Below are 7,310 nucleotides of genomic sequence, written 5' to 3'. Positions count from 1 at the left end.
CTGGAAAGTGGAAGAAGTGCAAGCAATAAAATCAGAAACAAAAAATGGAAAAGAGTCAGCGTACGAAGCAGAAAGGACGAGAGAAAGAGAGTTACCGTGCAACCGACAGAGAGAGAGAGAGAGAGAGAGAGAGAGAGAGAGAGAGAGAGAGAGAGACAGACAGAGAGAGAGAGAGAGAGAGAGAGAGAGAAAAGGGGAGTGCCAGTTGTCGCATCTGGCCAGCATTATGTGGATCCTGGTGCCTACTGGCGACGAGGCAGCGACGGCGACAGTATGGCATGGTCCAGATGTTGCCATGACATACAACCGTCTTTTAGCCCACTGCAGCACATACATAAAGCATAAATATTACACTCCGTCTGTAAGCCAGGCGCTTCCTAGGCTCAAGGACATATTCAAATACAAGAATAGCGGAGCCAAAGACTTGTTATAAACCACAACTTCATGAAACTTTCAGCGTAATATCCACACGAGTCCACCGTTCTTTACGACACAAAAAGCATACACTAGCCGTGCTAAAACGCCTACATGGCCATCCCACTGCGGCAGTGTCTTTGCCGTAGTGGCGATGGCATTCCTTCCGGAGTGGGCTATCTTTCCCACCATGATCCCCGACACGTCCCTGGCCCCCTTCCCGAGCCCCTAGACTGACAGCACCAATATGACGCGGTCTGCTCTGCTATGCTAACTGTCCCTCCGCATCCATGTCTGCGCTCCTCCTGCGCGCTCTGCCACTGACACCCCAAGTCCACCGGCTTCCAAAGTGATGCCGAGGAGCTAATCAAAACACGTTCGAGCGGTTACAAAGTTTCTACGCGAATTTCCGAGAGCGTGTTGGATACCTCTGATGAAATACAGATGAAGAGCTATCATTCTGCTCCATGTTTTCACAAAAAAGAAGCGAAAAAAGCTACGAGTTTCGCAATAATTCTGAGTGCCTTCACTTCTTGCGCTGCACATATTTCTGCATCAACGACTGGGTTATGTTGTCTTCACGCTTCTCTCCTTTCACTTCCATTTCGGCCTCTTTCATCTTTTCTTTCTTCGGTCATGTTCTTTCTTTCCGGTTTATTTCACATCTCTATTCGCAACTTACCTTACTTGTATGTCTGCTTATCTGATATTTCTTCTGTTTCCCTTTTCCTTATTCTCTGTCCTTTCCTTCAAATTCTATCATTACCACTTCCTCTCTCCCTCAAATATATTTTCTTTCTTCTGTCCTGTTTTTCCTTTTCCTTTTCTTTTCCTTTTCCTTTTCTTTTCCTTTTCCTTCTTCTTCTTCTTCTTGCTCCTCCTCCTCCTCCTCCTCCTCCCCTCCTCATACCCAAATTTCTAGCAACTGAACAATCTCGTCAAAGCAAAACAAACAGCTGCAACCGACACCGCCTGAGCAGTCCGTGGTGCAATACCGGACTCAAGGAAACAGCTGGTGTTCCCAGCGGGAGCGAAGCATGACTGATATATATATATATATTCTTTCGGCGACGGCAAGGCAAGAAATGTAAGCAATCAAAGGCTATGACATCAATAAAAAACGACGGCTCTTCAGGCATTCCAGCAGGAGAGAACGAGGCCAAAAGGGAACTTCGCTGTGTTAAGTGAACGCGGGCAAGTGGACTGGTCCCTCGGGGTTTGGGAAGTTATTTAATAATGCTCACCGCCGGCGTTTGCTGTTGAACGTGTCAAAGGGTTCGCAAAAACGAATCCCTGCGCTGTACATTCGCTGTGTCTTCCTTTTACTTTTTCTTCCTTATTCTTTTCTCTCTGATTCCGTCTTGCCGAGTCGTGATATTTCTCTCCTTGCTTGTCTGACTTTATTCTCTCTCTTGGTATTTTCTTCCTATTGCGTGTCCATATTTTCATGGGAATTCTCCCGGTGTTTACGTATATTTTCTCTCTCTCTTCTCCTATCGTTCCAGCTCTTTTCCTTTTTCTTTCACACGAGAAGTTACCTGCCATTTCATAAGACCTCTTCCCACTTTCTCCATTAAAATCCTTCCTTTCTCCAAACATTTTTTCCCTGTACTTCCCTGTATTCTCCGTTTTTTCTTTTCTTTCTTTCGACCACTCTGTCATTCCTTCGAATTCTTCAAAAGTGACTGGGCAGAGCGCGGGTCGCTACGACGGGTCTTCTTCAAGCGGCGAAACCCTAGACTCGATTTCTGCGATCGCTTCCTGCAGTTCAATTCTGTGGTCGAAATTCATACGTCACGACCTCGAAAGACCGCTGTGCTTTCAGGTTCCCCCTTCTTCAGGATCTCACTGGCACCAGCCCCCATGCCCCGCCTCCATTACTAGGCTGTTTCGCCCCACTATAACCCACAGACGCAACCCCACACCCATAAAATCTAGCAACAGCCATTGTCCGCTGGAATCTGCATTAAACCCCATTACCTCATAAAACCCGGCGCTGCGTCCCATTAGCCCCCCTCACCCCGCTCCCTGGCCCGTGATTCCATGCCACGGCGCAAATCAATCTTAAGAGGTGCCACGTGACATGAAACAGCCGAGGTATATGGTTGGGTGGGCGATGCCACGACGGGTCAGATAAGCTATCGGCCAAGGGGAAGGCACGGCCAAGATTAGAGAGGGACCTTTATCGGGCGAGAGTTGCCGCGCACCCGTCCCCGACCTCACGGCAGCCCTCGCTCCCTTGCCCCGCTGCTCTTTTGTTTCATTTTCCTTTCGGTGGCAACATTATCCATTGATTTTCCCTTCCATAGTTCTGGTGTAATTTTCTTTCTTACTGCTCTGTTCGCTTGGCTGCGGCTGTTTCTCTCTGTCTTTCTTTCATCCTCTCTCTCTCTCTCTCTGTTACTTTCTCTCTACATCTATCTATGTTACTTTCTCCCAGCCCCCCCTTTCTCTCTCTCTCTCTCTCTCTCTCTCTCTCTCTCTCTCTCTCTCTCTCTCTCTCTCTCTCTCTCTCTCTCCCTCTCTCTCTCTCTCTCTCCCTCTCCTTTTCTCTCCCTCTCTCCTTCTCCCTCTCTCTTTCTCTCTCCCTCTCCCTTTCTCTCTTCCTCCCTTTCTCTCTTCCTCTCCATCCCTTCCTCTCTTCCTCTCCCTTTCTCTCTCCCCCTCTCCCTTTCTCTCTCCCTCTCCTTTTCTCTCTCCCTCTCCCTTTTCTCTCTCTCTCCCTTCTTCCCCCCTTTCTATCTCCCTCTGCTGACTTTTCCACCTCTCCCTCCTCTTCCTCACCATTTGCCTTCCCTCTGTCCTCTCAACCCCTTCCCCACCTCTCCTAGCCGGTCCCTCCTTCTGAATGGATCAGCCTAGTGTCTATCTCCGTTTCTGGTAACGGTGTTTTCTTTCCAACTAACTTCCTTTTTTCCTCCCCGGCCCTTGACCAAGACCCTTGCCGCCCACCCAAACACACCCTTCCCTTCATCCCCCGTCATCTATGGATAGAAGTCGCCTCTCTTCGCCATCACGAGGTTCCTCTGCCTTTGAAACCCGGCTTTGTGACCGTCTGAGAACCTTGACGTTTGCCGTCCTAAGTAAACCACATTTATATCTGATCTTATTTTTCACTTTGTCTGTCTGTCTGTCTGTCTGTCTATCTGTCTGTCTGCCTGTCTGTCCGTCTGTCTATCACTTTGTCTTTGTCTTTCAATTGATTCTCTCTCTACAAGATACAGAAAAGCAGGCAATTCCGCGAAGGACTCAGTCCCACCTGCTCGTTTTAAAAAAGCATGAGGTCGGATTCCCAAGACTTAAGAATGTCGGTACCAAAAATCCTGAAGCAATAGCCATGGCACCTGCCGCAACACCAGCTCCAATTGCAACACCAGCCCTAGCTCCGCGACAGAGCACACGAGGAGCAGACTGCTCAGCAACGTCAGTTCCAGGAAGGGATGCTTCCTCTCTTCGGTCAACAATTTCTGCAGACTGTGGACCTTAGAAAGCCAGCTGACAACTGATTGCCCCATATAACTTCAAATACATACTCGCCCTACTCGTGCTTTTATGTGATATTTATAATAAATCAGTGGAAGCGCCGCAAACTCGAGCAGATGCTCAGACGTCTCCCCTGGCTCTTTGATGGACATGTAAACTTTTCAAATGAAATTTTCAACAACTCTCTCTTCAATTTTGCAAAGAAAACGGCTTGGCTGGCTACCGTGATAATATCCGTTCACGTATAACAAAGAGGGAGTCCCTCAACCCTTCCCGCCAGCCTCCCCCTCCCCCTCCACAAGACCCCCTATTTCCCCCGGGCCGTCGACCACGTGTTCTGTCCCTTATTACCGGCACCTCGTCCTACCGGTCACTGTTGCCTCCCCCCCCCCCCCCCCCGCCCCTCCGACTCGCCGCCTACCCCTATCACGATTCCCCTCGCCGACTCCCTTTTTGCCGTCTCTGGACTGATGTAATGAGCAAAGATGGAAGAGGGAGGGAGGGAGGGAGAAGAAAGAGGGAGAGAGGGAGAGAGAGAGAGAGAGGGGGAGAGGGAGGGAGGGAGGGAGGGAGGGAGGTAGGTAGGTAGGTAGGTAGGTAGGTAGGTAGGGAGGGAGGGAGGGAGGGAGGGAGGGAGGGAGGGATGGAGGGAGGGAGGGAGGGAGAGAGAGAGAGAGAGAGAGAGAGAGAGAGAGAGAGAGAGAGAGAGAGAGAGAGAGAGAGAGAGAGAGAGAGAGAGAGAGAGAGAGTGAGAGAAAGAAACAGAGTGAGAGAGAGAGAGAGAGAGAAAGAAAGAGAGAGAGAGAGAGAGAGAGAGAGAGAGAGAGAGAGAGAGAGAGAGAGAGAGAGAGAGAGAGAGAGTGGAGAGTGGAGAGTGGCGAGGAGAGGGAGAGGCAGGCAGCGGGGGAGGGGCAGGGGACGGCCGTGGCGACAGTGGTCTCGAGAGGCCGAGGATGTAACCCAAGAGTGCGAGCGAACACAGGGACGTCACTCGAGGCACTTTTTGTCCTCTTTTGTCGACCATTACTCCTCGTTACGCTTGCGCTGGCTCTTCATCATGCACTCCGTGGCTCAGCTGCTCCGAGTCATCTGCTCTCTTAGATCACTTGGCCCAGTTCATGATCTAATCATTTGAGCGAGACAAAGAAATTACGTAATTCAATGGAGTCACAGTTATTTCCTCTCGAGATAATATGACAAGTTTTTTATCGGATTAGAAAGGAGGAATCTGCTGGTCCCTCTGCTTAATGGTCACTCTGGAACTCATCGGGTGTCACGTGGTCCAACTCCCGCGGTTCTTTTCGCTTGTCAAAGCTACCTAGTTATTACTTCCATCAATAAAACATCGATGGCTGCAGTAATTAACAAGCTGCCTGGGGATGTTCAGGTTAATTAACTTTTATCATCTGTGCAATAATTGTGGAGGAGTGTATATAAGTCTACAATTATTTGTAAGCAATACGTATGATATATACACCCAGTAAAATAATTTAAAGAAATTCAGCGTGTGCCTATGAGCAACTAGGCATGCTCTGAATACGTGCGTCTCTGTATGAAGCAGCATTTTTTCTCAGTCATCGTTCGTTAGATAACTAAACAGGGAAAACCGTACCTGTAACGGCACAATTTTTTCGACCGTTACGTACATACATATTCCTCAGAAATATATAAATAAAATAATTCGAACGGATACCAAAAAATCTTAGACCGAAGGAGGCAGTAATTAAATACCCCCTATCTGCCCTACCTGCAAGATGCTAAAAGCGAAATAGGAGGTAAACCTTACAATATTTAGCCTGGAGCCACGTCTTGCTCGGAGATAACCTACACTCATCCGCATGTCCCAGTATAAACAACAAGCTCACTTAGGGATGTATCTGATGAAGACATTTGATTAGCACATTCAAATACATTACATAATAATAATCCATTGTCGCGCATTAAAACGACAACAGGTGTTTTTGCTGTTCCTTTTGGTGCCACTGTAAAACGGTGACATTAATTATGCCGATAAAATGTCCCATGTGAGAGAGCCTGGCAGCGCCCTGCATCTCTTGCATCACGGACTGTCAAGTTGGAGTTATTCGAGTGATTGAGCCGAGAGACAGAATGGAAGCTAGAGGTTACCATTATGCGTAATGCAAACCTAATAACACTACATCAAGCACTGTTAATGTTAGTTACACGTAACAACAAGTATTACACTCAGCTGCTAATCTCTGGCGGTAGGAATCATTTTGTGTTTTCCTCTTATCGAAATACACAGGCAATAATACTTTCACACACAAACAGCACTTTGACACTACCTGATGGCTGATACACTGGGACCGGTATTATTCCAACGATTAAGCGGTACACGTCACACTCGCCAGCAGCGGCAAGACACACACTTCTTCACTCCACGAGCGTTAGAGACATACTGACTCGCTGACTGTGCAGCTGCCTTGCCCGAACACCAGCCTCGAATACGCACACGCTCGACCCTGACCCATACCGCCACAAACGCACATATACACACATTGATATATTTCACGCACACGCGCGCGTGCGGACTCTCTCTCTCTCTCTCTCTCTCTCTCTCTCTCTCTCTCTCTCTCTCTCTCTCTCTCTCTCTCTCTCTCTCTCTCTCTCTCTCTCTCTCTCTCTCTGTCACTCACACATACAAACACACACGCATTTCACTTCTTTCTCTTTTTCGTCTCCCTTCTCTCTCATTTCACTTCTTTCTCACTTCCGTCTCCCCTCCGCTCTATTTCATTATCTTATCCCTTCCCTTCCCATTCTCTCTCTCTCTCTCTCTCTCTCTCTCTCTCTCTCTCTCTCTCTCTCTCTCTCCCTCTCTCTCTCTCTCTCTCTCTCTCTCCCATAATCTATCTTTCCCTCCCTCCTTTACCTTCTTCCCCTTCCACTTCTTTCTCCCTCTCCCTCTCCTTTCTCCCCCTCTCTCTCTCTCACTCTCTCTCTCTCTCTCTCTCTCTCTCTCTCTCTCTCTCTCACTCTCTCTCACTCAACTCACTCTCTCTCTCTATCTATCTATCTTTCTCTCTCTCTCTCCCTGTCCCTGTCCCTGTCCCTCACCCTTACCCTCACCCTCACCCTCACCCTCACCCTCACCCTCACTCTCCCCATCCCCTTTTCCCTTATCCTTACCCTCACCCTCTCCTCCCTCACCCTTACCTTCCCTCTCCCCCGGTCTTTCTCTTTACCACAAGCACGAACAAACGCACGTGTATCACTCACCCCGTAACCGCACTGATAACACAGCTGAATGGTCACGGAATTAGCTGAGTGCATCTGTTTATTCCGTGTACGTCAGCGTTATTCTCATACAACAAACTTATCCACATATCGGTCACTCACTCCCCCATGTCTCGCCTGGGTTACATTTTGGCGGGCCTTTACCGGCAGTCTAA

General features: G+C 48.6%; 1 protein-coding gene across 2 annotated transcripts in view; it reads right to left on the bottom strand.

Moving 5' to 3' along the window:
• LOC113811749 (ras-related protein ced-10) overlaps window positions 1-6,397 on the bottom strand; it is a 68,812-nt gene extending 62,415 nt beyond the window's left edge. Inside the window, exon 1 of one of the 2 annotated variants that reach the window (XM_027363554.2) lies at window positions 6,204-6,397. The gene's annotated coding sequence lies outside the window, so the exon portion shown is untranslated. The remainder of the gene's footprint in view (window positions 1-6,203) is intronic. The other variant, XM_027363555.2, reaches the window with a different exon arrangement.
• Between the last annotated feature and the right edge of the window lie 913 nt (window positions 6,398-7,310).

Source organism: Penaeus vannamei, chromosome 12 (genome assembly GCF_042767895.1).
Source record: "Penaeus vannamei isolate JL-2024 chromosome 12, ASM4276789v1, whole genome shotgun sequence".
Taxonomy (NCBI): Eukaryota; Metazoa; Arthropoda; class Malacostraca; order Decapoda; family Penaeidae; genus Penaeus; species Penaeus vannamei.
Note: the sequence above shows the minus strand (reverse complement) of the source record. Positions and strands in the feature narration are given on the sequence as shown.